The sequence below is a fragment of the Typopeltis vanoorti genome, chromosome 12 (genome assembly GCF_054136105.1).
Source record: "Typopeltis vanoorti isolate ZY-2024b chromosome 12, IOZ_Tvanoo_1.0, whole genome shotgun sequence".
In the NCBI taxonomy this organism is placed as follows: Eukaryota; Metazoa; Arthropoda; class Arachnida; order Uropygi; family Thelyphonidae; genus Typopeltis; species Typopeltis vanoorti.
Genome location: NC_143560.1, coordinates 51,094,271 through 51,121,372, shown reverse-complemented (window position 1 = coordinate 51,121,372; position 27,102 = coordinate 51,094,271). Strand labels below are relative to the sequence as shown.

The following is a 27,102-nucleotide window of genomic DNA, read 5'->3' as shown; positions in this document are numbered from 1 at the left end:
AAGCTCATAAAAATTTTAATGCTATTTAAATGCTTTATTTTGTTCCTAATTAATTGTTACGCAACTTTCTCTGTACATATTAGCATGTCTCCTGCGATTTTATTATGTAATTATATTATAATAATATGTAATATGTATATTATATGAATGTATATATATGTATATAATGAAAATGAATTACATACATTTTTGTAACTTTATGAATATCGTAACCTGGATGAGCGTTGCTGTTAGGTTACACATATGATTGTTCAACATTTTGTACTATTATAGGAAGCTTCCAATAATGGAGACGGAGAGTTGTAGAGTGGGTGCCCTCCCTCGATGAGTTTTTGGACTCCCTGGAGGTTTTACATAATAATAATAATAATAATAATAATAATAATAATAATAATAATAATAATAATAATAATAATAATAATAATAATAATAATAATAATAATAATAATAATAATAATAATAATGAATTTTACTGGTTAAAAAAATAATAAAATTCTACCCTACGGTACTTCTTTTATAACTGGTCAATAATATCGTCATAAAAAGTTGGTTGTAACTTAATTTTCCCAAGCAACAAGAACACTTGTAAAGGCTGCTGAAGCTCACTGGCTAGAGCTACATTGACTGGGCATGGCCTGTTGTTTAAGCAACAGAGTGAGACGCGTGAAATGGCTATGCACGCGCACGAAATCACAGTGCCGCTGCGAGGACCTGTAAGCTCCTACAACCGAGCAAGCCAAGGAGCGTTGACTAGACGACAAGCATCGGACTTCGATACACAACGCAAAGCTCAGTTATCGCCGAGCAATAATTGAGCTTCTGTCTACAAAAATAAAAGCCTAAATGGAATGCATATAAATGCATGCATTTATTAACAAATAAATAGTACTTCTTTCTCAATTAATGAGCTTGCACAGCAAGCATGGAGAATTCGCCACTGTAGGAATGTTATTTGACGATAGTTAATTGGGTCTGCACCCTTATCCTTATCTTTCATGAAGAGAAAGGTACGCCCATGTTGACTTCCACCCGGTACCTTTATTGTCTTCCATTGAGCCTGACTGCAACAAATAATTAAATTGTACAAAATCCATATAGTTAGTCTTTGCCAGGTGCGCTCTAGTTTTATAATTTTCTACCTTGTGCACTGAACATTTCTTTAGTAATAATGATATTTTGCATCTGTTTTCGTTTCATTTCTGATTCTGTTTCCTTAATCCACGAGGTATCTTTATTTTATTCAATAGGATTATTTCATTTGACTTCCAGAATTAGAGTGTTTCTTCTTTTTCTGGTGAATGATTGTTTACATGGTATTTCCCTGAAGAGACTGAAAGAAGTCACGTAGGTTGAGTCGAAATTGTATATTTTGTACATATTGATTTATTCTTGCTTCATATCTTTTAATTTTTCGATGTGATTGCAATAATTTTATTCTTTAGCTCTTCGTTAACTTCAACAATAGCTTTGTTGGCCAAATTATATGTATTTCTGACTTTGTTTTTGATGCTATTATTTTTCAGTTGTCCTTCTTTAAGACTCTTTAAGTTGTTCAGATCAGCTCGTGATTTGTGGACATTTCGCTGAAATGAGATTTTTCCAGGAAGAAGATTTATTCATCTTCGACTTTGCTCTTCCTCTTTGCAACGAAGCTTCATTGCAATGATATAAGCCCTGCTGTACATGAGCTGATTTGTTTCCTTTATACTGTTGGTTGTGATGGTTTTTAACACGGCATTTGCTTCTAAGAGTAGCTGTTTTAGATTACATTTATGTAATGTTATGTAATGCTTTTAACGTTAGTAGCATTCTACTGTCATTTATGAAGTTCATATTTTCCAATATCTCTGCCTTCATTTTACACTGTACGTCTGTCAAAACTTTCTCTCATCAGCTTGTTTTTCACTGAGTTGAATTGAGATACAGCGACCTCCTGATTAACTGCTGCTACTTTAGCTGTTGGTTTATTCCATAAATCTTGCAGCTCAATTTCAGTAAATAGTTTGTTGCAGATAAAGAAATTTTTTTGGTCCATACGTCTTCGTTTTATTATTGAAAATTCTGAAAATGTTTGTTTCCGATTCATGGGTGCTTTCTAAAACCTCGATTTTCGGTTGTTGATCTGTAAGAATATTTCATAACTTCTCCAGTTTTCAGGTTTAGTGTCTTGCAGTCGATTATCAACTTCTGCTCTGGTTGCCCAGCAAGGAAAGCTTGGTAATATAGCGCACTCGTCACCCACTGCCCAGGATTCCCAACACCTGAATCAATCCTTTATGATCCAGGTTGACTGATTCGGTATGGATTTCTTCTTGTTTTTCACGATTAAACTGGGGAATGGAACACTGTTAATTTGGCTCCTCAATTGAGACCTGTCTGACAAGGGTGGTGCTGCTGCTGCTGCTTGTAGCTATGCTACTGCCAGTATAGCTCTCAAAATCACTGAAATATACAAGCCCCACCGCCATGACAAAGGCGATGTGCCTTAGGCAATTAATATTATCCCGATTTTTTCGCCTATCCACCAGCATTTGCAACCCACAAATTCTCATCTATCCTCATAAAGAACATTCTTCATAACACTAACCATCTTGGTCACTCGCCTCTGGATCACTTCCACAACTTCTTTTTCCCAAAAAAGAAACTGTGGTGACCAGAAATGAGCACAGCAATCTAGATGTGGTTGTTCCTAGGCTTTATAAATAGGAACGATAACTCTCTTATCGCTACTTTTTTTTGTTCTTTGACAGAGTAAGCTTGTGAGCTGTTCTGGGTACTTTAGCAATATGCCTTGTTTTTAACTACTACCCCCAAATCTGCCTTCTTCAATTTCCTACAGCACAGCTACCTCAATGTGATACACAGTATATACTTTATATTCCAAAATTCGAAAATGTATGCTTCCACATTAATTGACATTCATTATGTTTTGCATAATACTGTCAGCCTATTAAACACACTCTGTAACTCTCTACATCACCTTGACTGAATATTAATATCACCCTACCCAAATGTACATCATCATCAAACAACTGAATATTTCCCTTCAAATTATTTCCTATATCATTTCATACAGAGTAAATAAAATTGGTTCAATCACAGAGCCTTGCTGCACGCAACGGGTCACCCACCTTCTCCGAGATGCGGCTCAACCATAACCTACTCTTTGATATTTCTTCATGGGCCTCTCTTTTTATCCACATCACCAGTTTCATATCTATCACCATTTCTTGCAGTTAGCATAACAGAATTCCGTGATGTGTCCTGTCAAGTACCTTTCTAAAATCCAGCATGCATCCATCCAGTAACTGTGTATTCACTGCTTTTTTCCAACTCAGCTTTCACTCTATTATAAATTTTAGTAGATTATTAAGGCATGACCAACCTTTCAGCAGCCATGCTGCTCCTCATAGTATATCACATTATTTGTCTTTTCTAGTACTTTTCTCACCCTCCTGAAATAATGATTTGTCAATCATTTGCTGCCACACTCAGAGTTGCCTTATGCAAAGGAGTTGTTTCCCCCTCTTTCCACTCTCTTGGGACTTTTCCTGAGCTGACATTTAACCTAAGAAGCCTAGTCAAAGTAATGACAGTTCCCCACATATTCTCTTTAAAAACGAGCTGATATTCCTTCAAATCTCACAAATGAAATTCCATTGAGATTCTGCAGTATCCTAAACGTCTCCAATTCTTCAATCACTGTTCTCAAAGCAGACTCTATCATAACAATATCTTTACTTCGATGATATATCATTACAAAATAGTCACTCAGTAGCTCAGCCTACATTTCTTCTCTAACATCTGCACTCATTAACGTTATCCTATAGTCATTCTTCCTCTCACTTGTCATATAAAGAAAAAATGCTTTAGGAGGTTTTTTATTATAATTAGATATTGCCTTCCTCAATATGTTGGTCAACTTTCTTGCCTGACTCTTGTAGTGTATATGAGTTAGCTGATTGCTCTTATGTGACCTTATATATATACCTTCCAGAACATTTTTTTTTTACAAGTCATGCTTAATAATACTACTGATTCATATAACTCCCATGCGGTTTACCCTCCTGACCTTGGATATACAATGTGACATATTGCTTCCTTCCTAGAACCATTCACTATTTTCCATGCCTTGTGAACATCCTTTCCTTGCACATCGAGCAGCAGCAACCAGTTTCATATTTCTCCTATTGATTTCAATCTCATACCATATTGACTCCAAAGAACTGGCATATTCACAACTTGCAATTCATCTGCTGTAACTAATGTGCCTTACCCCTATCATGTGTACTCTACCCTTTCGAAAAATGCTAAATTCTTCACTATCTATTTCATCTACTGCTAGCCAATTCTTTCTAATGCCTATATTGTTTGACGTGGTTGCATTATCCATTGACGAAAACTGCTACCTCTTATTTCTGAGACTTCTTGAATTAGTACAAAGAAACTCTAGCACTCCTTTAGGCCTGAATGACTACATACTGAATTGACTACCTGATTCGACATGTTGCCTGAGAGACTAGATGTCACATTTTTTGTTCATTAACGCACTGATTCTCTTCATGGGTGCCTTAACACATCCTCGCCTGCATCCGCTCAAGTTTCTTTAGCTTTTCTGACTTTGCACTTCCACACTCTCAGTTAACAAAACTTTCTTTAGACCCTTAACACCAAATCCATTCAAGGTCAGTCCATGTATATTGTGAAAATCTTTTGCCATTCAAACTCAGACCATCATTTCTTCTGAATAACCTGTACATTGATTCATCAGTTATCATCTCCCTCCTCCTCAGTTCGTTTCTATTATAGCCTGGCAGCAGACTTCCAAACATCACCCTCATCGTCTTCTTTTTTGCTTCTTCCAATAACTCTTTCACACACAATACAATACCATACAATTATTTCTGAGATAATTGGATCTAGCCAAAGCAATCAATTGTTTCATCGTATTATCATGTATTAGTATTTATTTTCGTCCCAGGGAAACAAGATTTTGTAACATTTTTGTGATGTAATCCCCTATCATAGAATCGGTGTAAGAAATTATCTGCTTACGCTATTTTTCTTGTTTATTCTTACAATCTCATTTTTGGCGTCGGACCTCTTGATTTTTCTGTTCTCAGTTCAACTAATCGCTTGCTGTTTCTGCAGCCTTTCAATCTCGCGCTTTGTCCTGTGAATCACCACATGCAAGCACTCTATTTCTCTTTTCAGGTCTTCACGTCCTGCTGAACTTCCGACAATGCACTTTACGTATTATCAGAGACAATTATGTTTTCTGGTCATCTACTAATACTGTATTGTCACGTAATTTGTTCTCTTCACGCTCACTCTCAAAAGATTTTTTACACACTTGCTCAACAGTTTTACTCACCTTCCACAACATTTCAACTTTTGCAACAAATTCATCTTACAGTCCACAGTGGAGAAAATCACGCAAATTTAATTCGCCCAAGAAACGTGTCTTGGTTACCATTGTTTTGCTACTCAAGGCACCGTACTGACAACATATACAATAGTTTAATGAAATATACACATTTTACTTAAGTCTAAATAACTCTCTCACACACTTATAAAACTAATAAATACAACAAATTAAATCCGTATTAGATGTGTGTCTCTACAAGTCTTTTTTGCCTATTTTGATGAAAAAAAAGATTCGAGTTTCTGCGAGAAAAAACACTCCACATCCATATGAGACCTACTAACACACCTTTAATTAAAAGGATTGTTAACGGTTTCTTGAGTTATAGACTGCATTCCAATCCAGATTTTCCCAATCAAAGGGTTCTGTCAAAAGCAACTTCTTCTTCTTCTTCTGAGTATTCTGCAATTGAGCAGGTTCTTCTTTTAGTAGCATAAACTTTCCTTCCACTCTCTTCTGTTTTGAACGCTTGAAAGCCTTCTCTTTCAAGGTTGTGTACCTGTCTCCATTTAGCATTGTTTCCTTACTCTTCCACTGGGTCTTTTCCCGTCTATTTTTCCTTCGATGGCATCTCTGATGATTCCATTCCCTCTCAGAATATGTCCGATCCAGTTTCCCTTTCTTCTTTTTATCCTCCTTAACAGACTTCTTTCTTCTTCTACTCTTTTAAGAAATCTTCATTAGTTATTTTATCTGTCGATTTGATTTTTCCCATCGTCCTCCAAATCCACGTCTCAAAGCTTTCCAAAATCTTAATTTCTTCTTTCTTCAATGTCCAAGTTTCAGCTGCATAGAGGGCAACACTCCACACATAACATTTTATTAGTCTTTTCTTTAGGTTTCTATCCATTTTACTTCTGAATAAATTCCATTTTCTATTAAAGGCATCTCTTCCCATCGCTATTCGCTATTTTTGCTTTTATATCACTTTTACATCTTCCATCACTGCTAATCACACTTCCTAGATATTTAAATGTCTTTACTTGATTCAATTTTTCCCCATTTATTCTGATATCCATATTTGCCTCTTTCCTTGCTATTTTCACTACCTTTGTTTTCTGATGTTAATTTTTATTCTATAATTGATACAGGATTCCAGTAATCTGTTCAACAGATGTCGTAGTCCTATTTCAGTATTTGATTATAATGCCTTGTCATCTTTGTATATTATTGCAAATATCTATCTACCTCCAATCTTTATTCCTTCTTCCGAATTCTCCAGTGCTTCTTTTAACATTGCTTCAGAATACATGTTAAACAAAATTTTTGACAGAGAACAGCCTTGTCTTACTCCTCGTCCAATGATACCGTCCAAAACCAACTTAACAATGGAATAATCGCGAAATCATTGGTGCAGTCATCCAGCAAGAGATCAATATCATTGAGTACGAGGTTCTGCACTCAATATTTATGAAACAAAGTCGATCAACAAAATTCTTAATACACCTGCTGTAGTTCCTTTACTTAAACAAGATTTTAGGAATTACGCTACCTTATATCTAGAATGTTACAGACAAAGCGGCTACATTGCTCCGTGAGTACAACATCAAAGAGACTTTTTTTACCTTTTCATAAAATCTCTAGATTCTTACGTACCCCAAAACCTTCACATCATCCCATGAAAAAACCAGGCGTTTATGAGATTAATTGTTCTTGAGGAATTTGCTATGTAAGCCAGACAGGAAGGTCGGGTGAGATCCGCATGTCTGATATGTAAAAGACGTCGAAAACAGAAGTCAGCATAAAATCGAGCTTGACATCTCACACAAGTACCACCGGCCATCAAGTAGTTTGGCAACAAACTAAAAGGCCATATATTTATCATAGTTGTTTTACAAGAAAGTTGAAGGAGGCTTCGCAAATGCTTAGGATCCCCGCAATGTAAAAAAAAAAAAAAACAAGGCTTATTCTTACACTAAGTTTGTTCTGCTTTCATTAAAAATCTAATCTCCACGCACCTAGGATATGACACGAGCGATACCACAGAACGTCAGTGTTCCAACACGTATGCAGTAATGAATTTAGCGTTTTTTTTTTTTTATTCTGTTTACTTATTTGTATGCACCAATTGTGACGTTATGATCTGTGTAATTAGTTGTTTCTAGTCTTATGTTGTGAATAACTTTTTTTTACTAGTAACTGACGATGTAAGTCTGACGACCAGTACCAGAATTACATATACGCTATTAAAGCTACAGCCTAGGGCCTCGCAATCTGCCGGGACCTCAAATAAAAAAAACAAAAAGGCTAGCTGATGTAATTTAAAACAGTAGGGGCCTCTGGGTATTGTATAGCTTAGGGTCTTAGCAAGTCTAAATCCGGCCCTGCTGATGACTTACAAACCTTGTAGAGTTATAATTGCTTATTTCGATTAAACTCTTTATTTACCTTAAAATGTGGTATCAATTCCGAAAGCTTCCCACATATCCTTTTTATTATTTGAGAATAATAAATTTAATTAATAAATAATTATTGCTAATAAGCAAATGATATCAGTTCATTTTCAATGAATCTTGAAGCCATTCTGTGCTCCATAAACTCGTTTGTACCCTTTTTCTTCTTCCATAAATTTCGTTTCAAAAAGGGCTCTGTACTTTTATTTATTATTCCCCAATCTTGCAAGATGTAACTCAAATCTTTTTACCCAAACATGGAAAAACCAGAATACAGTCTTCTTCTTCTTTGGTGCATCAATCCGAAGATTGATAAATATAGCAGCACATCACAACAACCTGTCTTGTGATCTTCTTTTTATCTCTTCATAACTCTTAGCGCCAGTTAGCATCATTATGTTATTTATATATGAAAATCTTGGTCTGCCTCTTTCCATCTACAGTCCTCTCCATTATTTCTGTAATCAGTCCCCCATGCCTCAAATGGTGTCCAATTAGGATTTTTCTTCTCTTATAGATGTGTTTCATTAATGACTGCTCTTCATGAACTATATTTAGAACTTCTTCATTACTTTTCCTTTCTGTCCAACTAATTTTCATCATCTTTCTCCAGCACCAAAGTTCAAATACCTCCAACGTTTTCATGTCTTATTTTGTTAGAGTCCAGGCCTCACAACCATATAATGCAATGCTCCGTATGTATGTTTTCGCTAGCCTTTTTTGAGCTGATGTTAAGTCCTTTACTGGTAAAAATGTTTCTTCTGTTATAGAATGCTTCTTTGGCTAGGATTATTTGTGCTTTAATATCTGAATGGTTTCTTCCGTCTTCTGTGATAAAACTTCCAAGATATTTAAAAGAGGATACCTGATGTATTAGGTTATTATTTACTTCCAGGTTTATTTTCATTGGATTTGCTTTACTTGAAATTAATTTTTTTTCTTATAATTAATTTTTAGGTTGTACTGTGTGAAGATTTCTTCCATCTTTGTTAGGGTGGCTTTCAGTTTGTTTTCAGTTTGTTATCAGCTATAACTGCTATATCATCCGCAAACCGTAGCCAGTTAATATCAATTCCATTTAGCTTAATTCCTGTTTCTATTAGTTCTTTCAGTTTATTTATTGCATCTTTAATGTACTGATTAAACAATATAGGTGAAAAACAGCAACCCTGTCTTATACCTCTATGTATTTTTGCTATTGCGATTTTTGTTGTATTGCTGGCTGCTTCTATTAGGGCTTCTTGATGCTTGTAAAGGTTAAATATGAGCCTTCTATCTCTCCAATCTACCTTTATTGTTTTTAGGAGGTGAAACATTTGATTCTAGTCAATACTATCGAAGGCTTTCTCCAAGTCAAGAAAAACTATCAGAGTATTTTGATTCTTTGCCAATCTTCTTTCAATAACTGTTCTTAGAGCTAGGATTGCTTCTCTTGTCCCCTGCAGTTTCCTGAATCCAAACTGGTCATTGCCAACATATTCTTCAACCTTCTTTGTTAGTGTTTTTTGTATAATTTTGAGTAGTATTTTCAAAGCATGTGATATTAAGCTTATTGTTCGATGATTTTTCACACTTGTTTGCATTATTTACTTTAGGAATGGGTATGATAGAGCATTGTGTAAAATCTTTGGGGATGATCCCCGTTTCATAAATATCCTTTATAATCTCGAAAAGGTATGACTTAGCTATGTTTCCTGACTATTTTATTAATTCTGAAGGGATGTTATCAGCGCCTGGTGCCTTGTTGGTTGACAATTCATTCAATGCTTATTCAAATTCATCTTTTAATATAGTTGCACCAATTTCTTCCTCATCAAGTCTTGTTTCATCTTCTATAGCTTTGGCATCTTGATTTTCCACTATATAGACCTTCTAAGCACTCCTTCCATCTTTCCGAAATTTCTTCCTTATCTATAAGTATGGTTGGCCTGTGTAGCTCAGTGGAAGTGGCGCTTGCGTCCTCTGTTCTTGGTCGCTCGAAGTTAGACTTACGTTCAAGTCTAGTCGCGGACTGGAGGAACTTTTCTCTTTCTTCGACCGGTTTCCAAGTCAGTCGATCTCTGGCACAGGCAAGCGGATTTTTCCTCCCGGAAACTCGGGTTTTTCGTCCCGTAAACCCAAGAAAATCGACCGTTGCACTCACATTATTTCAGACAGTAACATATCTTGTTAGGGTTAGGTACCAAGAGAGCGCAGCACTTGTTTGACAGCCTCTTCATCGGTGGTTGCTATAGTTAGTGATAGACATGGGCCAGCTTTCTCTGATTGGCTACCGGTGGAGATTGAACTGCCCATTCAGTCTCCAAAAGCTAGACAGGGTATAGAAGCCTCGCCTACTCCCTATAAGGAAATAAAAGGTGTTAGCTGATTTTTTTATCTATAAGTATGTTCCCCCCTGTTTATTTTTGATAATTGTACTTCTTGTCTTGTTTTGCTGGCTTATTCCTTTTATAATGTTATAAGCTTTGTCGATGTTTCCAGTCTTTGTTAGATCTTCTGTTTCTTTACATTTCTCTGTATACCATTGTTCTTTTGCTTCTTTACACTTTCTATTTATCATATATTTAAATGTTTATATTTGTCTTTGCTTTCTTCCTTCAGGGAGGTTTTGTATTTTCTTCTTTCATCTATTAGATCTAGAATGTCCTGGGTGATCCATGGTTTTTTTTATTTGCTTCTTTCTTAATCCTATGCAGTCATTGGTAGCCTTGATGATTGTATCCTTCAAATGAGTCCATTTTTCCTCAATTTTTTTTCTTTACCCTCTCTCCCGTTTTAATGCTTTCATCAGTTTACTGTTTATAGTTTCTATGGTTTTCCTCTGTTTCAGGTTACTTGTGTTCCATTTGGGCCTTTTCCTTGGTTATGACAGCTTTTTAAATTTCAGATTACATTTCAATAAAACGAAATTGTGGTCACTGTCAACATCAGCTCCCGGGTAACTTTTGCGTGATTTTACTTGATTTTTTAATCTGTTTCTTGTCATAATATAATCTATTTGGTACCCTTCTATATCCCCTGGCATTTCAAGTATACCTTCTTTTTGGTACCTCATAACAGCTATTAGTAATGATCAGATTGAATTGGTGGCAGAACTCTAAAAGCCTATCTCCCCTTTCATTTCGGCATCCAAGTCCATACTTCCCCACCTCTCTACCATCTTTGCTTTCACCAATGACTGCATTCCAATCCTCCATGACTATAAGATTATCTTCCTTCTTGGTCATTTTGATAGATTCTCAATATCTACATATGCCATCTCAACTTCATCATCACTGTGGTCGCTAGTAGGCATGTTAGCTTGTATTATTATAATATTTGTTGGTTTTGCTTCTAGTTTTACCATTATCAATCTGCTACTACATTTTACTGAGTTGATTACCCTTCTTCCCCATTGCTTATTGAGAACCACCCCAACTAAATTTTTTGCTGTCTCATCACCTGAATAAATCATTCTGTAATCACCACTCTAAAAGTCTCTGGTTCCATTCCATCTCATTTCACTAATTCCCTATATGGCTATTTTTAATCTATCCATTTCTCTCTTCTAATTTTCCAATTTGTAGGAGGGTTCTCACATTCCACGTCTCAACGAATGTACAAGGATTTCTCTGGTTTACGACCTGGGAAGCCTTTCTTCTTCCCCTTCTGTGCACAAGTATTGAGCCATTGTGCGCTTTACTATCTTTTAGAATGTCCATCCATACTGCTTATCTTACTTTTGAATCTTGAAGTCATTCTGTTGCTACATAAACTCGTTTGTACCCTTCTTCTTCCATAAATTTCGTTTCAAAAAGTGCGTTGTACTTTTATTTATTATCCCTCCCCCCTCTTGCAAGATGTAACTCAAATCTTTTTACCCAAACATGGAAAAACCGTACAGTACATATCTACATATGTACATATCATATATCACATCACGATATATGATATGTACATAATACAGTACATATCATATATCGTGAAAACTGTGGCAAAGGTTGCTGGTAATTCAGAGCATGCGCAAAATTTGATAGTACAGTATACTGTATAAAACTTTTCGGAGATGGACTTAAAAAGTTTTACAAATCAAAACGTTGAGTAAAGCGTTTGAATTATGCAATCCCGTCAATGTATTATGACACTGTGTTTGTTTTTCTTTTTTTGTTAAAGCCAAGAGAGGTTTTTTTTAAAAAATAATTACTTAACTATCATTGGCTAGAGTTGAAAGAGAGAGCGGGGAGAGAAATAGATTTTGTTAAAATTTGATTTATTGACTACGAAATCAACGCTTACTTCTGGAATTGCAAGATGGAAGGGTTACTGTTATGTGATGGCTGTGTTCATCTATGTATTCCGTCTGTTGTGAAAGAAGCTGTAGTTTAATTAAATGATATTTTTTGCACTGCTCCATGAAGATATTAAACTGAATTTAAACAATTTAGAATGGGTTGAAAGTGTTTTCAATCAGTCGCGTGATAGCTTAAAAAGTAGATGGAAATCTCGGTATGTGGAATAGAGTGAAAATTTACAAATTTAGAAACAAACACAAACAAAAAAAGAATCATCTGGATTTTATTATGTGAGTTTTTTTTTTTTTTTAGGTCATTATATAACATTTTTAATGAAGCATTTTGGCAACGTTACAACGCTTTTGTAACTTGCTGTAATAAAAAAAATCATAAAATGTATTTTAAAAAAGCGTTTGTGATATACGTAGGAAATTAAGTCTTGGATTATTGGACCCGAGTTCACAATGGCAGTGCCAAGTTTGAAGCTTTGAAAACTCCGGTCGTTAATTGAATTCTGTACATGCTGCCTGCATACCATTGTGACAACTTCACATGATGCCAGTTCTTAAAGTTCTTAAAAGAACTGGGAGATGGACTGAGTCCTTGACTCTTTATCCCGTCATCTGAATGAAGTAAATCTATGTGGATGGGGTGTTATTGAGCTAAAAGCTCTAGTCATGGCTGGGTAACGGCAATAGCCAAGCCTCGGTTAAAACTTCATTGGCTACAGCATTGTCATTTGTTACCCTGGGAGTCCTAAAAAGTACTTTTTTTTCCTCTCTTCTAGGTTTGCAGGAGAGGACCTTTATAGGACTCACTCCTTTCACTGACTAGTTGATCCCCCCCCCCTCTTATTTTTCATCCAATTCTAGTGTTAATTGATCTTTGGTATAATCAGATGCGATTTTTAACCCCTCAGTACAGCAAAATTGACTGTAGGACACCCACACGAGTAGATTAAAAGAAATATTGGGATTGTGAGCATCATTTCTTATCTAGCTTTTCAGGGGAATTCAGCGATTGTGGAAGGTGGGAATGGAGACTGAGTACATAATGATTTAAAAGTCTGCCTGGCTATATATAAGACATCTTTGGCATAGGTGGAATTGGCATCTCAAATGGTAAAAGGATTATTATTATTACATACTAATAATTACAAAATTACATAATAATTACGAAACTTCCATGGAGCTGAGATTGTTACAGGAAGCCATTCTACATCATCTTCACTGCAATATACTATGTTTATTCTATTGCTTGTCACCCAGTGCATGTATTTTTGTCTGTTAATTGCATGTGTACCTTGATAATCCTGTTTTGCTGCAGAATGAGTTATATATTTTGTTGCAGAATAGTATTATATCCATGTCTTTCATTTAGTACTGTGTTGCCTTTGTTTGTGTGTGTTACAAGTGTTAGTTTGTACTACTCCCTAAAGATATCTCTGGCCAAAATGAAATATTTGAAGAATTAAAGTAGTTTTTAATCCTTTCCAAACTGCTGTTCATTCTCCGTTAAATCTCCAACATGACTAAACTACAGTAATCTATCATTTATCTGACCTTCTAAACAATGATCATTCAATTAATCAACCCTTCCACATCAATAGACTTATGGTAGAGTGCAGTGTAATTGTACTACAATTACATGACCCTTCCATCATCAGAACTTGCTGTTCTGATAAATGAAGTGTCAAATAAATGGTAGATTACTGTGGTTGTATACAAGATAGTGTTCAAATTAATATTAACTTATGGATCTGAGAGTTCTGTGAAAGGGAATGAACAGATATTATTAATGGCAGAACCAAATTAAAAACAAGGATATTAGGAAGAAACTGGACATTATTAGCATTCAGGAGTGTGTGAGGAGAGCTAATCTAAGATGGTATGGCCATCAATAATGGGAGAGGAAAGGTTCGCAAAGATTTTTTTTTTTTTTTTTTGCCAGAATGACAAGAAAAAGATACAAAGGAAAACCAGTGTCTAAGTAGTTTGATACAGTATCAAGTACTTAGAGGACTGAAATATAAGATCTGACAATATTGGAGTTCTGACATATATAGGGTTACTGCATAACACTTTCAGCTTAGCTACAATTTTTATCATTTAGGATTTTTCTGAATGTTGAGTTTGTGCTGCTCTTTTAGAATTTGAAAATTGATTAGCTTAGCTGCAAATATTATTAAATAACCTCTGTACTACGCACCCTCAAGCCAAATTAGGAAAAGAAAATGATTAGAAAACTAATATAAAAGAAACGTATGGCGGAGTTTTATTTTAAAACTTTGTTAATTGTGCCTTATTTTTTTAGAATGGTGGAAAGAAAGTTTACAAGTTTGGAATGATGTTGAACGTTATAAAGACAGAAAGGTTTTTAGAAGAAATTAAGCATAAAAAAATAAATATTTGTCATGTAAGAACAGCATGAGTATTGACTCCATGGAAGTCTAATATTAATAATTTTTATCATAATCAAATTTGTGATATATGACCTCAGAGGATATAAAGGGTACTATGACAATACTACAATAAGGATCAAAGCTAGATTACTAGGAGAAGACCTCCATTTCTTTTAAGGAATCTGGAGAACTGATTGGGATGTAAGCCTGATGCCAAATCCTCACCTTCTTGTGGTGCACCCTTTTAGTAGGCATCTCCCTGAATACCAAATGAACAAAGATGGACTAGCAGTTTGGGATTTAGCACCAAATTTTATTCTGTATTAAAGCAAAGACAGTGAATGTACAAGATGAATAATAACAACATTAGACCTCCATGTAGTCACAAGACTCATTGCTAATGATCCTCACTATTATACATAAAGGTCATTGAACTGTGCCTTAACTGCTTTCACAATCACTGTGTTCTCAACAATGCATTCCACTTACCACCATTCTCCATGCATAAAATCTGTCTCGTACCTTCTATTTACAACTTCCAGAAAAGGCCTCTTCTGTTATCCCCCCCCCCATCTTCCTCTATTTTATGGAAATCTGGTACCAACATTAACTTATATCTCAATCATATAACTCTAATTTCTCATGTCCTTGAGGTGCTGCAAATAGCATTCTCCAGTGCTTCTGAATACTCAACATTCCAGAGATCTTTACACAACCTTAGCCTTCTGTGTATCTTCTCCAATGTATCGTCATGCCCTCGAGAACCATGTGACCAAATCTGTGTTCAGTAATCTATATGCTATATGATCAAGGCCTTATACAACAGAACTGTAACCTTTGTACTTCTGTATGTCCTTATAAAAATACAAAGCCATAATCTATTTTAATGTCCTCACAAATTTAGGTGTATGTGTAACTCCTAAATTTCAGGTTTTTGTCATACTATCAGTCCTAGATACCTTATTTCCCCTGTTTCCTTCAAAGTATCGCCATCAATTATATACTATGCATTCCATCCTTGTCTTCCAAATTTCAAAACATTATGCTTCTCAACATTAAACTGACAGCATTATTTTCCATTTTCAAGATTACCAACAAGTCAGCAGAATTTATTTATTCATGTGGGGTTCCCCCCCCCCATCCCTTGACTGTCCTTTAGGATTGGTTGAGACCTCCTAATGAGGGATTAAGAATGTATTTTTGGCTGTAGCAGCATGTGTTCATGGGGCTGGTTGACCTGTTCTGAGGGACGAAAAACCCATGTTTCTGGGAGAAAAAACCCTCTACCTCTGTATGAGACTGGCTAACTCACCTTTAATCGAAAGCGACCAGATAAAGGTTCCTCACGTCATGGACGGGAATTGAACCCAGATCTTTCGGACCAAAGGGCTTTGTCTATACTGACTGAGCTATGGAGGTTCTGAGCAGAATAAAACCTCATATATCTTGCTTTAGTTTACAAGGAGAGTAGATGTGTAGTGCTTCATTATCAAATGCAAGCTGTTTCAGTGTTTTACTGAAGATATGAATTAGTAGTAAGTAAATGCTAGATATCTACACTCTTGACATGGAACAACATAAAAAGTTCATAAAATCATATGGAGAGAATACACGAGGGACATTTCAAAAAATAGTTTGAAGTCTCTTCAGACTATTTTATTTTCATATGCTATTCTTAACATTCATTTATAAGTTTATGTTGATATATATACACACCGTATTTACTTGAATATAACTCACACTTTTTTTTCCAAAATGAAAGTTAAAAAATTGTGGTAAGAGATATATATGCAGGGATTTTTCGTAAACTAAAGTTTTTGAGGAAAAAACTAAATTGACATTTATAATTAAATCCTGAGTATTCATTATAATTTATAATTGCTCCCATTATTTATAAAATGAATGCATTTACATTTTAATTATCAATGTTATTTATGCGACCGCTCACCTTAATCACGCAATATGTTTCAATCTTTTAGCGACAATGCTTCTGTAATTAAGTTAATATTTTTGGCGAAATCATGTCCCAAGCTCTCAAAATCCAGTTGCACAACAGTTCTAATGATGGTCTCTTAATCTTAATCCCCCCCCCACATACAATCTAAGATCGAGAAGAAGTCAGTGCCTTTGCTCCTGCATTTCCTCTTCTGGTTACTTTCAACTCTATGCATGTGATTGGTGCGGTATTAATAAAAGATTGCACAACTCAACAATAAAGGCAGGCCGACGATTGTTGAGTTGAAATGCTGATTCTGTTCAAACGAATTCCAAAATATCTGAAACTGCCATAAGAACATTCACTATCTATTTCTTAAAGTTTAAACCTTTTTTGTGTGTGAGATATATGCAAAACTTTCTAATTTCTTTTTTCGTAAAGTAAAATCAGGGGTGCGAGATATACGTCAGGGCGAGTTATATTCCAGTAAATATGGTATATCAACAAGTTATTATTATTATTATTATTATTTTGACACTTCCAGGGAGTCCAAAGACTCATCGAGGGAGAGTGTGCCGACAGCATCGAACGATTGGCCCCCTTCCAACTACTAACCGCGCTCAAACTTACTTAACTGAGCCATTAGTAGCAGAGGCTCTAAAGTCAATATCAACAGTCCCTGATTACGAATGCGTGATGGATATGAATAAGCAATATTTACTAATATTCATTAAGCGCCGAAATACGCAGGAAGCAAAGTTTGTGAACCAACACCAATGTGTGAATTTTTCCATTAAAATATAAAAAAATAACAAAAAAGAAATAATAAAATTAAATACTTTTAAAATGAAAAAAATCTACTTAGTCTTAAAACATTATTGATTTGTTTTCATTATTTCACGGCCCCCCTCAACAAAACCTATGGCCCCCAAGGCGGCCGCGGCCCAAAGTTAATATATAACTTATGAGTTATAAATATTAAGATCACAAGAAATGCTTTAGATCAAGTAGACAGTCATATATTTGGGTCAACTAATTACAGCGAATGGAAAGTATGATAATGAAATATTAAGGAGGATAGAAATTGACAGATCAACCTTCATGCTAATGAAGGTTGATCTGGAATTTCCCTTGAAGTCGGAATGCTTTCTGACTTCAAGGGAAATTCACATAAAAACAAGAATTAGGTTTCTGTGGTTAAGAAGTTCAATCGAATTATTCCGGTTTTGTGACCACATTTTTATTAAAAAAGACTGTTTTTTAAAATTCGTTAGTCGCCAGACTAACATCTTCAGGGGTAAAGATAACTAACAGTTTAAAGCACAAACTATAAGAAATTACGAAAAAACAAGTTCATTTATTGGTATTATGAACATCAAAAAAGTTCATTAAAAAACCGAATAACAGATCTATTCAACTGTTAATACGTATTTCACGTATTAACGGTTGTTAATACGTTAAAACCATTAAGAAAAGGAAAACCACTTACCTTGGACACTAAGGCATGAATCCCTACAAAAAACGCTTTTGGAAGGAATGACAAGGAAAAAGAAGAAAACAAAGAACAGCTTGAATGGGAAATATCAAGGACTGGACCTTTTTGTCTTTTGAAGAATGCAAGGGAGAAGCACAAAACCTGCAAAACATTTTTTCTGTCACATAATTTTTAAAGCCATTATAGGAAAACTCTAGTTTTCCTATAATGTTTTCAGAAAATGATTTTCTGAAAACTCTTGTTTTCAGAAAATCATTTTTTTTAACCCTCTATTTTAACCTATTTGTCATTTTCGTAATGTATACCTTTGATGTAGGATATATACCCTTCATTCATCAGGCGATACCCTGATGAATGAAGAAGTAGAGAATGAGAGAACAAGTGTGCAAAACAAACAGGAAAACTGGGAGGCTCAGGACAGGCGAAGACAGCGTGAGGAAGGTTGATACTCCAATGTGTGTGTGTAGACAAAAAGGGAAAGAGATGACCTGGGATCAAGGGAAAATAGTTGGATTTGAAGAAGGTTCTAAAATGAATAAGGAAAAAAGAAATGGCTTGAATTAGTATAGAGAAGTCGCATCTAATAAGTGGTGTCAGTGCAACTTGCTATAGATCCAGGAATGAGCTGTTATGTTTGTATACAAATACTAGAAGTGTAAGGCAAATGAAATGGTTGCATTAATTGAGTCTGTTCACCCAAGAATTGTTGGAATAAGTGAGACATGGTTGGATGAGGATGACATCCTGGCAGGAATAGAGATGGAAGGGTATGATGTGTTTCATGAAGATAGAAAGGGTAAAAAGGGTGGTGGAGTACTATTAATGATAGAGAAAGAGTTATGTTCATATAAGGTAGAGATGCAAGAGGAAAATAGTACCAGCGGTTTTGAGGCAGTATCGATAGAAGTGAATAGAATGAAATACTTAGATGTTGTTATAGACCTGGTAATGTGGATGGTAGTGACCATGAAATGTATAATCGAATTAGCCAAGCAAATAAAAGGTTGATCATTATGGGTGATATTAATTATGAGCAGTATAAACTGGGATGATTGAGATAGCGATTGGAAGTAAAGAAAATGAGTTTGAGTTTTTGAGGGACAGTTACCTCAGGCAGTATGTAACAGAGGGCACACAAGGATTGAGTGTCTTGGATATGATCATCTCATCAGAGGATGTTATTACAGATGGGGTGTCAAATCATCCTGCAGTTGGTGAGAGTGACCATGAAGTAATTACCTGGGTGATTGCCAGCAGTGTGAGGACTTCTGTGAGGAAAGGGCCGTGCTTTTTTTCTGGTGGTACGCAGTACCGGCACCTTTTTTTCTTAAGTTTTTATTGACAGCAAAATATATTATAAATATTCCGGAAGATGGCACTGTGTTCATAAATTGAATTTTCAGTTTTGATTACTCATAAGTTGGTACCCTGCTTTCCTGTTTCGTATGTTGGTACGCAACCGGAAACAGGAAGTTGTGTTCACTTCCGATTGCTTCCAATATCAGTTTATCAGTTCTATATTCACTCTGCAATAGGCAGGTGTTCACGTGAGTTTTGAATTAATCTAAGTTAAATCAATGCAATCATTGTTCAAAATGAGTAAAATAAGTAGTTACTTGATGCCTATGAGTTAAAAAAAAAAAAAAAGGAAGGCTGAAGAAGCAGAAATTGTTGAATCTACTTGTGATCCCGTGAAACAGAAAACTAGCACTGAAAATACACTTGGTGAAGAGGATCACGAAACCAAGACCGAAGATCCATGTGGTCAAAAGGAAGCAGATTCTGATAACGATTGGCCCGAATGTTGGACACTTTTGCAGAAAAATGACTTCTGCGAGAGAAACAACCAGGGTATATCGGAGAATATGTTAAAAGTGTGGAAGTTGCCATAATAACATCTTCATGGTGAGTACTGGCACCTTTTTTTTCCAGAAAAAAAGCACTGGGAAAGGGTATATGTGGAACTACAAGGCTGGAGATTATGAGAAGCTCAGGAGACAACTTGCAGATGTAGTATGGAATGAGGAGTTGGCTGGAAAGGAGATCAATGCAGCTTGGGTGATATTCAAGAACTATCTAGTAGAAGCAATGTCTAAATATATTCCAAGGATCAGAAGGTTAAATAAAGTAGGTGTGAAATGGATGAATGAAGAGATAAAGCATGTTATACAGAGGAAAAGGCATTATAGAGGCAGCATAAGAGAAATGGTAATAATCATTTTCATGAGGATTACAAAGAACAGGCAAGGAGGGTGATTTGGTTGGTAAGGGTAGCAAAAATGAAGTGTAGGCAGCAGTTAGTTAATGGAGTTGAAAAAAAAATCCTAGGGAGTTCTTTTGATATGTAACCAACAAAAAAAAAGAAAAGAAAAAAGAAGAATGATTATGGAGGGATGAAATGATTGGCAAAAATTGTATAAGAACAACTGCTGCAGAGGATATAGTTAAGATATTTAATGAGCGGTTCATAAAGGTCTTTCACTCTTGCGAATGTGACATCATGGCGAGTTTGAAAGCAGTTGATGATGATGAGAAGAGACAGACTAAGTGAGTAAGAGGTATAATATGGGGAATTGAGCAAACTTTATGTTAATAAGACTGTGTAACTTGATAATATATCACCATGTATTTTGAAGGAATGTGCCAGGGAGTTGGCATCTGCTTTGACATATTTGTTTATTATGAGTCTTGCACTTGGTCGAGTTCCAAAGGAGTGGAAGAAAGGCAAGATTGTGCTGCTTCATATGGGAGGTGACAGAACTCAAGCATCAAATTATAGGCCTCTCTGTGTGTTGTTTTAGTTGTGGTTAAAGTGTTGGAGAGGCAGGTGAGATCCAGAATTGGGTTGACAGCAATGGTATTATTTTTGATGGAAAGCATGGATTTGCTAAAGGGAGGTCATGTTTTAGTAATCTACTTATTACAATCAGGTGACAGCTTCATTGGACAAAGGAGATGGATTCACAGTAGTATTCTTAAGTTTTACAAAGGCTTTTGATAGATCACTGCATGATAAGCTGGTAGTCAAAATAGAGTGGATAGGTTGGATATTAGATTTTAGTTCATTGGATTGGAGACTGGCTGTCTGATAGGTGGCAGCAAGTTGTGTATGGGAGAGCAATATCCCGGAAGAGGAAAGTCACTAGTGGTGCCTCAGAGGTCTGTTTTAGGGCCATTGCTGTTTAGCTTATGTGTTAATAATATTGTCAAAGATTTGGATGGGGATATTCAGTTGTTTGCAGATGATGCAAAGTTGGGATGAACTATGAAGAGTAGAGAAGATGTTGTGGCCTTACAAGATGACTTGAATAGATTGAGTGAATGGGCACGGGAGTGGGGATGTTAGTTAAATGGTGCAAATTTTTTTTTTATTTTTATTACGTGACACCTCTAGGGAGTCGTATCTCTGTCTTTAGCATCCAAATTTCTGAAGTATATAACACAGTGGGTATTATAATTGCATTATATAATTTTATTTTTAGAGATTTTATTATTTTTCCAGATTTTACCTAGCTTATTAAATGATGACCATTCAGTCGATATTCTATGTTTAATAGTTGTCATGGTATCTTGGTGTTCTGTTATTACTATTCCTTAATAGTTGAATTGTTTTACCTGTTCAATTGTTGATCCATTCAAGGAGAAGTTTAGTTTACTTTGTTTTTTCCAATTATCAAGATTTTTGTTTTGTCTATATTTATGGTCATGCTGTATTCTTTAGCCTTATTGTTTAGTTTGGTTATTAGGTTCACCATTTTTTCTTTTGTGTCTGCTATCATTACAATGTCATCTGCGTATTTTATCTTATTAAAGTTATAACCATTTAGGTTGACCCCTTTTTCTCCTTCCAAGGCTTGGTTAACCATATCCTCTACATGACTTGACTTATTGCTCTTTAACCTATAAGGTGCATGAGGCTGCGAGTTTAGCGTGCCATTCTCTTCAATCCAGTGCCACTTCTTTGCTCTCCCCAATTTTGACCATCCTAATTTGTTTCGTTATTTGATTACCATCCGGCGGCATGTCATTTTGGGTCTTCCCCTCTTCCTTTTACCATCAGGTGCCCATGTCAATGCTATTCTTATGTGTTCTGATGGTGGCATTCTCAATACATGGCCTATCCATGTCCATCTGTGTTTCTTTGACTCTGTTGTATTGGGTTTGGTTTTGTTGTAAATTTCAATATTTGAGATTTTATTAAGCCAGTAAATTTTGAGAATTCTGCAAAAACATTTTGTTTGGAAGGCATCTATTTTTTTTTTCTTGTTGTTTGGTTAATTTCCATGATTCACTTCCATAAAGTAATACAGATTTAACAGTTGAGTTAAAAGCACCTTTAAGTTTGTTTTTATATTGGATGATTTCCAAATTTTCTGTAAAGTTTTAAATGCATAGCAAGATTTATTTATTCTTATTGCAATGTCTTCATTGGTACCACCTTCCGTGTTGACAGTTGCTCCAAAGTAATTAAAAGTGCTTCTCATTTCTACTTGATTTCCATTTATAAAGATTGGGTCATTCTTTTTACTGTTGATTTTTAATATTTGGTTTTCTTCTCATTGATGTGTAAGCCTATTTGTTTAGCAGTTTCCTCTAACTTTGCTGTCTTAATTTTCATATCTTCAAATCTAGATGATAGTAGTACAATGTTGTCAGCATAGTCCAAATCTTATAATGTGGTGTCAATGTTCCATCTTATTCCAGTTTTCAGGTTTTTCAGGGTATGCCGCATTATCCAATCTATGACAGCGATGAAAAGTGTTCCAGACATGACACAACCTTGCTTAACACCAGCTTTGATATAAAAACTTTTGGAAGCTATTCCATTATTTAATAGAATTTGTCCTTTACTTCCATCATACAAATCTTTTATAATATTTATTATTTTGTCAGGAAATCCATAAATTTTCAGGATTTTCCATAGACATTCTCTGTCTATGCTGTCGAAAGCCTTGGCAAAATCAATAAAATTGAGATACATAGTTGAATTTAGTTCAACACTGTTCAATTATGTTTCTAAGAATAAAATTTGATTCATTGTTCTTCTTCTATTTCTAAAGCTTGCTTGTTCTAGTCTCAGAATTTTCTCAGTGCTATTTTTTTATTCTATTTATTATGATTCTAGTGAAGATCTTTGATGGTACTGACAATAGGCTGATTCCTCTTCGATTGGTGTATTCTGTAAGATCACCTTTTTTTTTGGAATTTTGACTAGTTGTGATTCTTTCCAGGTACTCGGAACCTTCTCAGATGCCCATATGATATTAAACAGTTTATACAGTATAGTTGCTGATGTTTTTAGGTCAGCTTTGAGCAGTTCAGCACTAATGTTATCATTTCCACTTGCTTTTCTATTCTTTTGGATCTTGATTGCTTCCATGATTTCTTTCACTGTGATCTCTCCCATGTTTACATGAAATTCGAATTGATTTGTTATCTCTTCGAAAGTGGATTCGATATTTGGATTTATAGTCATGTTTAACATTTAATAATTCTTCAAAGTACTCTTTCCATATTTGTTGGCCTTCTTGCTCTTGAGTTAGTAGCTGGCCATTTTTATCTTTAACCCTGCATTCATTCATCTGATAGGTTCCTCCAAGTTGTCTTATAATTTTATAAACTTCTCCAAGATTTCCGGTATCATTTGCTCTCGCATCCTCAGCCAGTAGTTGATAGTAGTTTTTCTTGTCATTTCAGGTGGAGCAATTTACCATCTTATGTACTTCTTGGTATTGCTTCTGATATTCTCCATGTAATCTTTCTGATTTGCAGTTGTTTATTTTCTCTTTTATCTTCTTCCTTTCTTCAGTTAGTTTAATGTATTTCCTGTAATCCATTCTTTGTGTGACTTCCCACTTATCATTCCTAAAATATCTTCTGCAGTTTTATTGAAGGCTTCTTTACACTTTTCCCAGTTGACTTCAATCTTATTTTCCTCATCATTTTCATTTGATTCTTCCAGAACTGAGAATCTGTTCTTCAGTTCATTGATAAATTTCTCTTTTATTTTATTTTCCTTCAGTTTATCAAAGTTATATTTAATTTTCTTATTCTTTCTTAGTTTTGAATTTCTTGCTAACTTTAATTTAACTATTGTGGTTAGCAGAAAATAGTCTGAAGCTGCATCAGCTCCTCTTTTAACCCTTACATCTTGTAATGTTCTCTTGAAAGTATTACATATAGCAATGTGATCGATCTGGTTTTTTGTTTTCCCATTGGGGGAGATCCATGTTATTTTGCGAATTTCCTTATGTTTGAAGATACTGCCTCCTATAATGAGGTTATTTAATTCACAGAAGGATGTAAAAGGTTCTCTATTTTCATTTTGTTCACCACTCGCTTCGTTTCCTATAGCATGTTCATCTTCTGTCTTTCTTTTCCCTACTTTAGCATTCATGTCTCCCATCAAATTAACAAGTTGTGTTTAGGTACTTTATCAATCACTTTTTGGAGTTGATCATAGAATTGTGCTTTCTCCATTTCTTTGGCATCATTTGGGTGCATGTACTTGTACGATGGTCAATTTCATGAACACGGAGAAAAATATAGCCTTAATTATTCGGTTATTTATTGGGTTTCATTCCATCAGACTTTTCCTTGCTTTCTCACTTACGATCACTGCAACTCCTTTCTCATGTCTTTCATCATCTCCCGAATACAATATGCAATATTTGTCGGTTGTTCTTATCTCACCGAAATCTGTCCATCTTGTTTCAGCAATTCCTAAGATATCAAGACCATATTTACTCATCTTGTTGACTATCTTCCTAGTTTTTCCAATTTGGCACATTGTGTGAATGTTCCATGTTCCGATTTTAAGTTTAATTTTAGGGTGAGTGATTGATTTCATCTGCAAGTGAGGTTCCATAAGGCTTTGCCCCATCTGCATCATAGATGGCTCCTTTCTAAAGTCCTGTAAATATTCATCTTTGGGAGACCACAGGTCGTAGCACTCTGCCCCAAGGGATTTCTTGCTTCACTCATGTTTTCTGTAATCATGGGTTTTTTACAAGGTTTTTTAAGGATGGATGATTAGCCCATTGCTCAACCTTCCTCTTTTAACCGGGCTTAGGACCGGCATAGGGATGAGCATAAGCTCCACCTATGGCAGAGTTAACCATATCCTCTAGGTAGATGTTAAAAAGCTATGGGGAGATGGGACATCCTTAGGCTACTCCTTTACTGATGTTTATTTTATCTGTTGTTATACTATTGAATTTAATTATTGCTTCTGTGAGACTGTAATATTTTTCTAAGAAGTTTAGGGTATCTTCATCGATTTGTTTCTGTTTTAATATTCATAATAAGGTTATTCTCTTTATTGAGTCGAATGCCTGTTTAAAATCTATAAAACAGTAATAGATATCTCATGAGAGAAAAATCTAGTCCTCACTCCCTTCTTAGTGGCATTCATTCTCAGCTTCCAAGGATGCCCTCTTGTCTTTTCCCCACCTTCCATAAATTGAAAAATTCCATCAACTGAAATCCTGTATGACCCTTTCAACAGTTTGTAATCATATTATTATTATTATTATTATCATCATCCAGGCCTCCATGGAGTCAAAAGACTCATCATGGGAGGTTGTTGTTAGGAAATGCATAGTTTATAATACCATTCCTTGAACCCATTGACTGATCCCACTCCAACCACTCTCTGAGACAATGCATTCCAAGGTTCACCCACCCACCATGCAAAGAAACCACTCCTCACCCTTTTGCACACAGCCTCCTTTTGTAACTTCCAGGGATGGCCTCCATGTTATCGCTCCTTCTGGCCATGTAATCTTAATCATATCACCCCTCCTATGTTCTATGTTCATTTCTTATATCACCTATATCATCCTTAATTCCTGTGTTATTCTTCCCTCTATGTGTAAGCTTTCTTATGCCTCCAAAACATTTTGTCCCCCTTTGCTATAATTATCTTCTATATTCTTTTCAACAATGTTCCAAATTTCTGTTTTGTGACTTTTAACTTTATCGCATTTTTCTTTATATTCTCTAAAAACTCATGTTGGCTTGCTAGATAGAACTTTATATTTATTTTCATGGAGTGCTTCTTTGCCTTCCACCGAGTTCTGATCCTTCTATCATTATTATTATTACGGGCAGCTCCAAGGAGTCCTTAGGCCCATCGAGGGAGGCCCAACATCATGTCAAGAACAACTATTCAGCATTCATAAGTATCTATCATACTTCTCCTTGAACTCATTTACAGTCATGACACCCACAACAGACTCTGGCAGCTTATTCCACTCATTTACCACTCTCCAAGTAAAAAACCTAGCTCTAACACCCTTGCTAACCACACACTTATGAAGCTTCCATGGATGGCCCCCTTGTCCTCCCACTACCAGTCCTATTCTCAAAAATATCTTCTGAATTAATCTTATAGAAACCCTTCAGTAATTTGAATGTCTCAATCATATCACCCCTTTTCTGCCTATCAACCAATTTCTGCAGCCCACAAATCTTCAACCTGTTCTCATAAGGTTCATTCCACAGACCTTCTATCATATTGGTCACTCGTCTCTGGATCCTCTCCACCTCCTCCCCATCGAGAAGAAACCCTAGCGTCCATATCTGGGCACAGTAGTCTAGATGGGGTCTTATCAAGGCTCGATACAAAGGAACAATAACCTGTTTGTCTCTGCTCGTTAAAGTGTTTTTCAGCAACCAAGTGATTAAATGAGCTGTTTTTGCCATTTTTGCGATGTGTCCCCTAAACTTCAACTCCCTATCCACCAACACTCCCAAATCCCTGGCCTCGTCAATCTCCTGGAGTACAGTTCCTCCAATGTGATATATTGCTGCTAAAATTTTCACCCCATAATGCAAAACCTTACATTTTTCCACATTAAATTGATATCCATTCTCCTTAGCCCAGTCCTCCAAACTATCCAAATCATCCTGCAAAATTTTGACATCCTGAGCATTCACTATTGCTCTAACTAACTTTGCATCATCTGCAAACAGATGCACAGTTTCTCTCAGATCCTTTCCTATATCATTAATGAACAAATTAAACAGTAGCGGTCCAAGAACAGAACCCTGCAGCACACTGCTAGTCACAGGCCGTCTTTTGGACTCTACTCCTGAATAAACCACTCTCTGATATCTCTCCATCAACCACCCTCTATCCATCTCACCAACCCTATATCCATTCTCATATGCTGCAGTT

The 27,102-nt window shown here is 35.6% G+C and overlaps 1 protein-coding gene across 3 annotated transcripts in view; it reads left to right on the top strand.

The window, feature by feature from the left end:
* Window positions 1-11,957: 11,957 nt before the first annotated feature.
* The window catches only part of Ack (activated Cdc42 kinase), a 312,841-nt gene continuing 297,696 nt past the window's right edge, over window positions 11,958-27,102 (top strand). For 2 of the 3 annotated variants that reach the window (XM_090401270.1, XM_090401268.1), the window contains exon 1: window positions 11,958-12,379. The gene's annotated coding sequence lies outside the window, so the exon portion shown is untranslated. The remainder of the gene's footprint in view (window positions 12,380-27,102) is intronic. The other variant, XM_090401269.1, reaches the window with a different exon arrangement.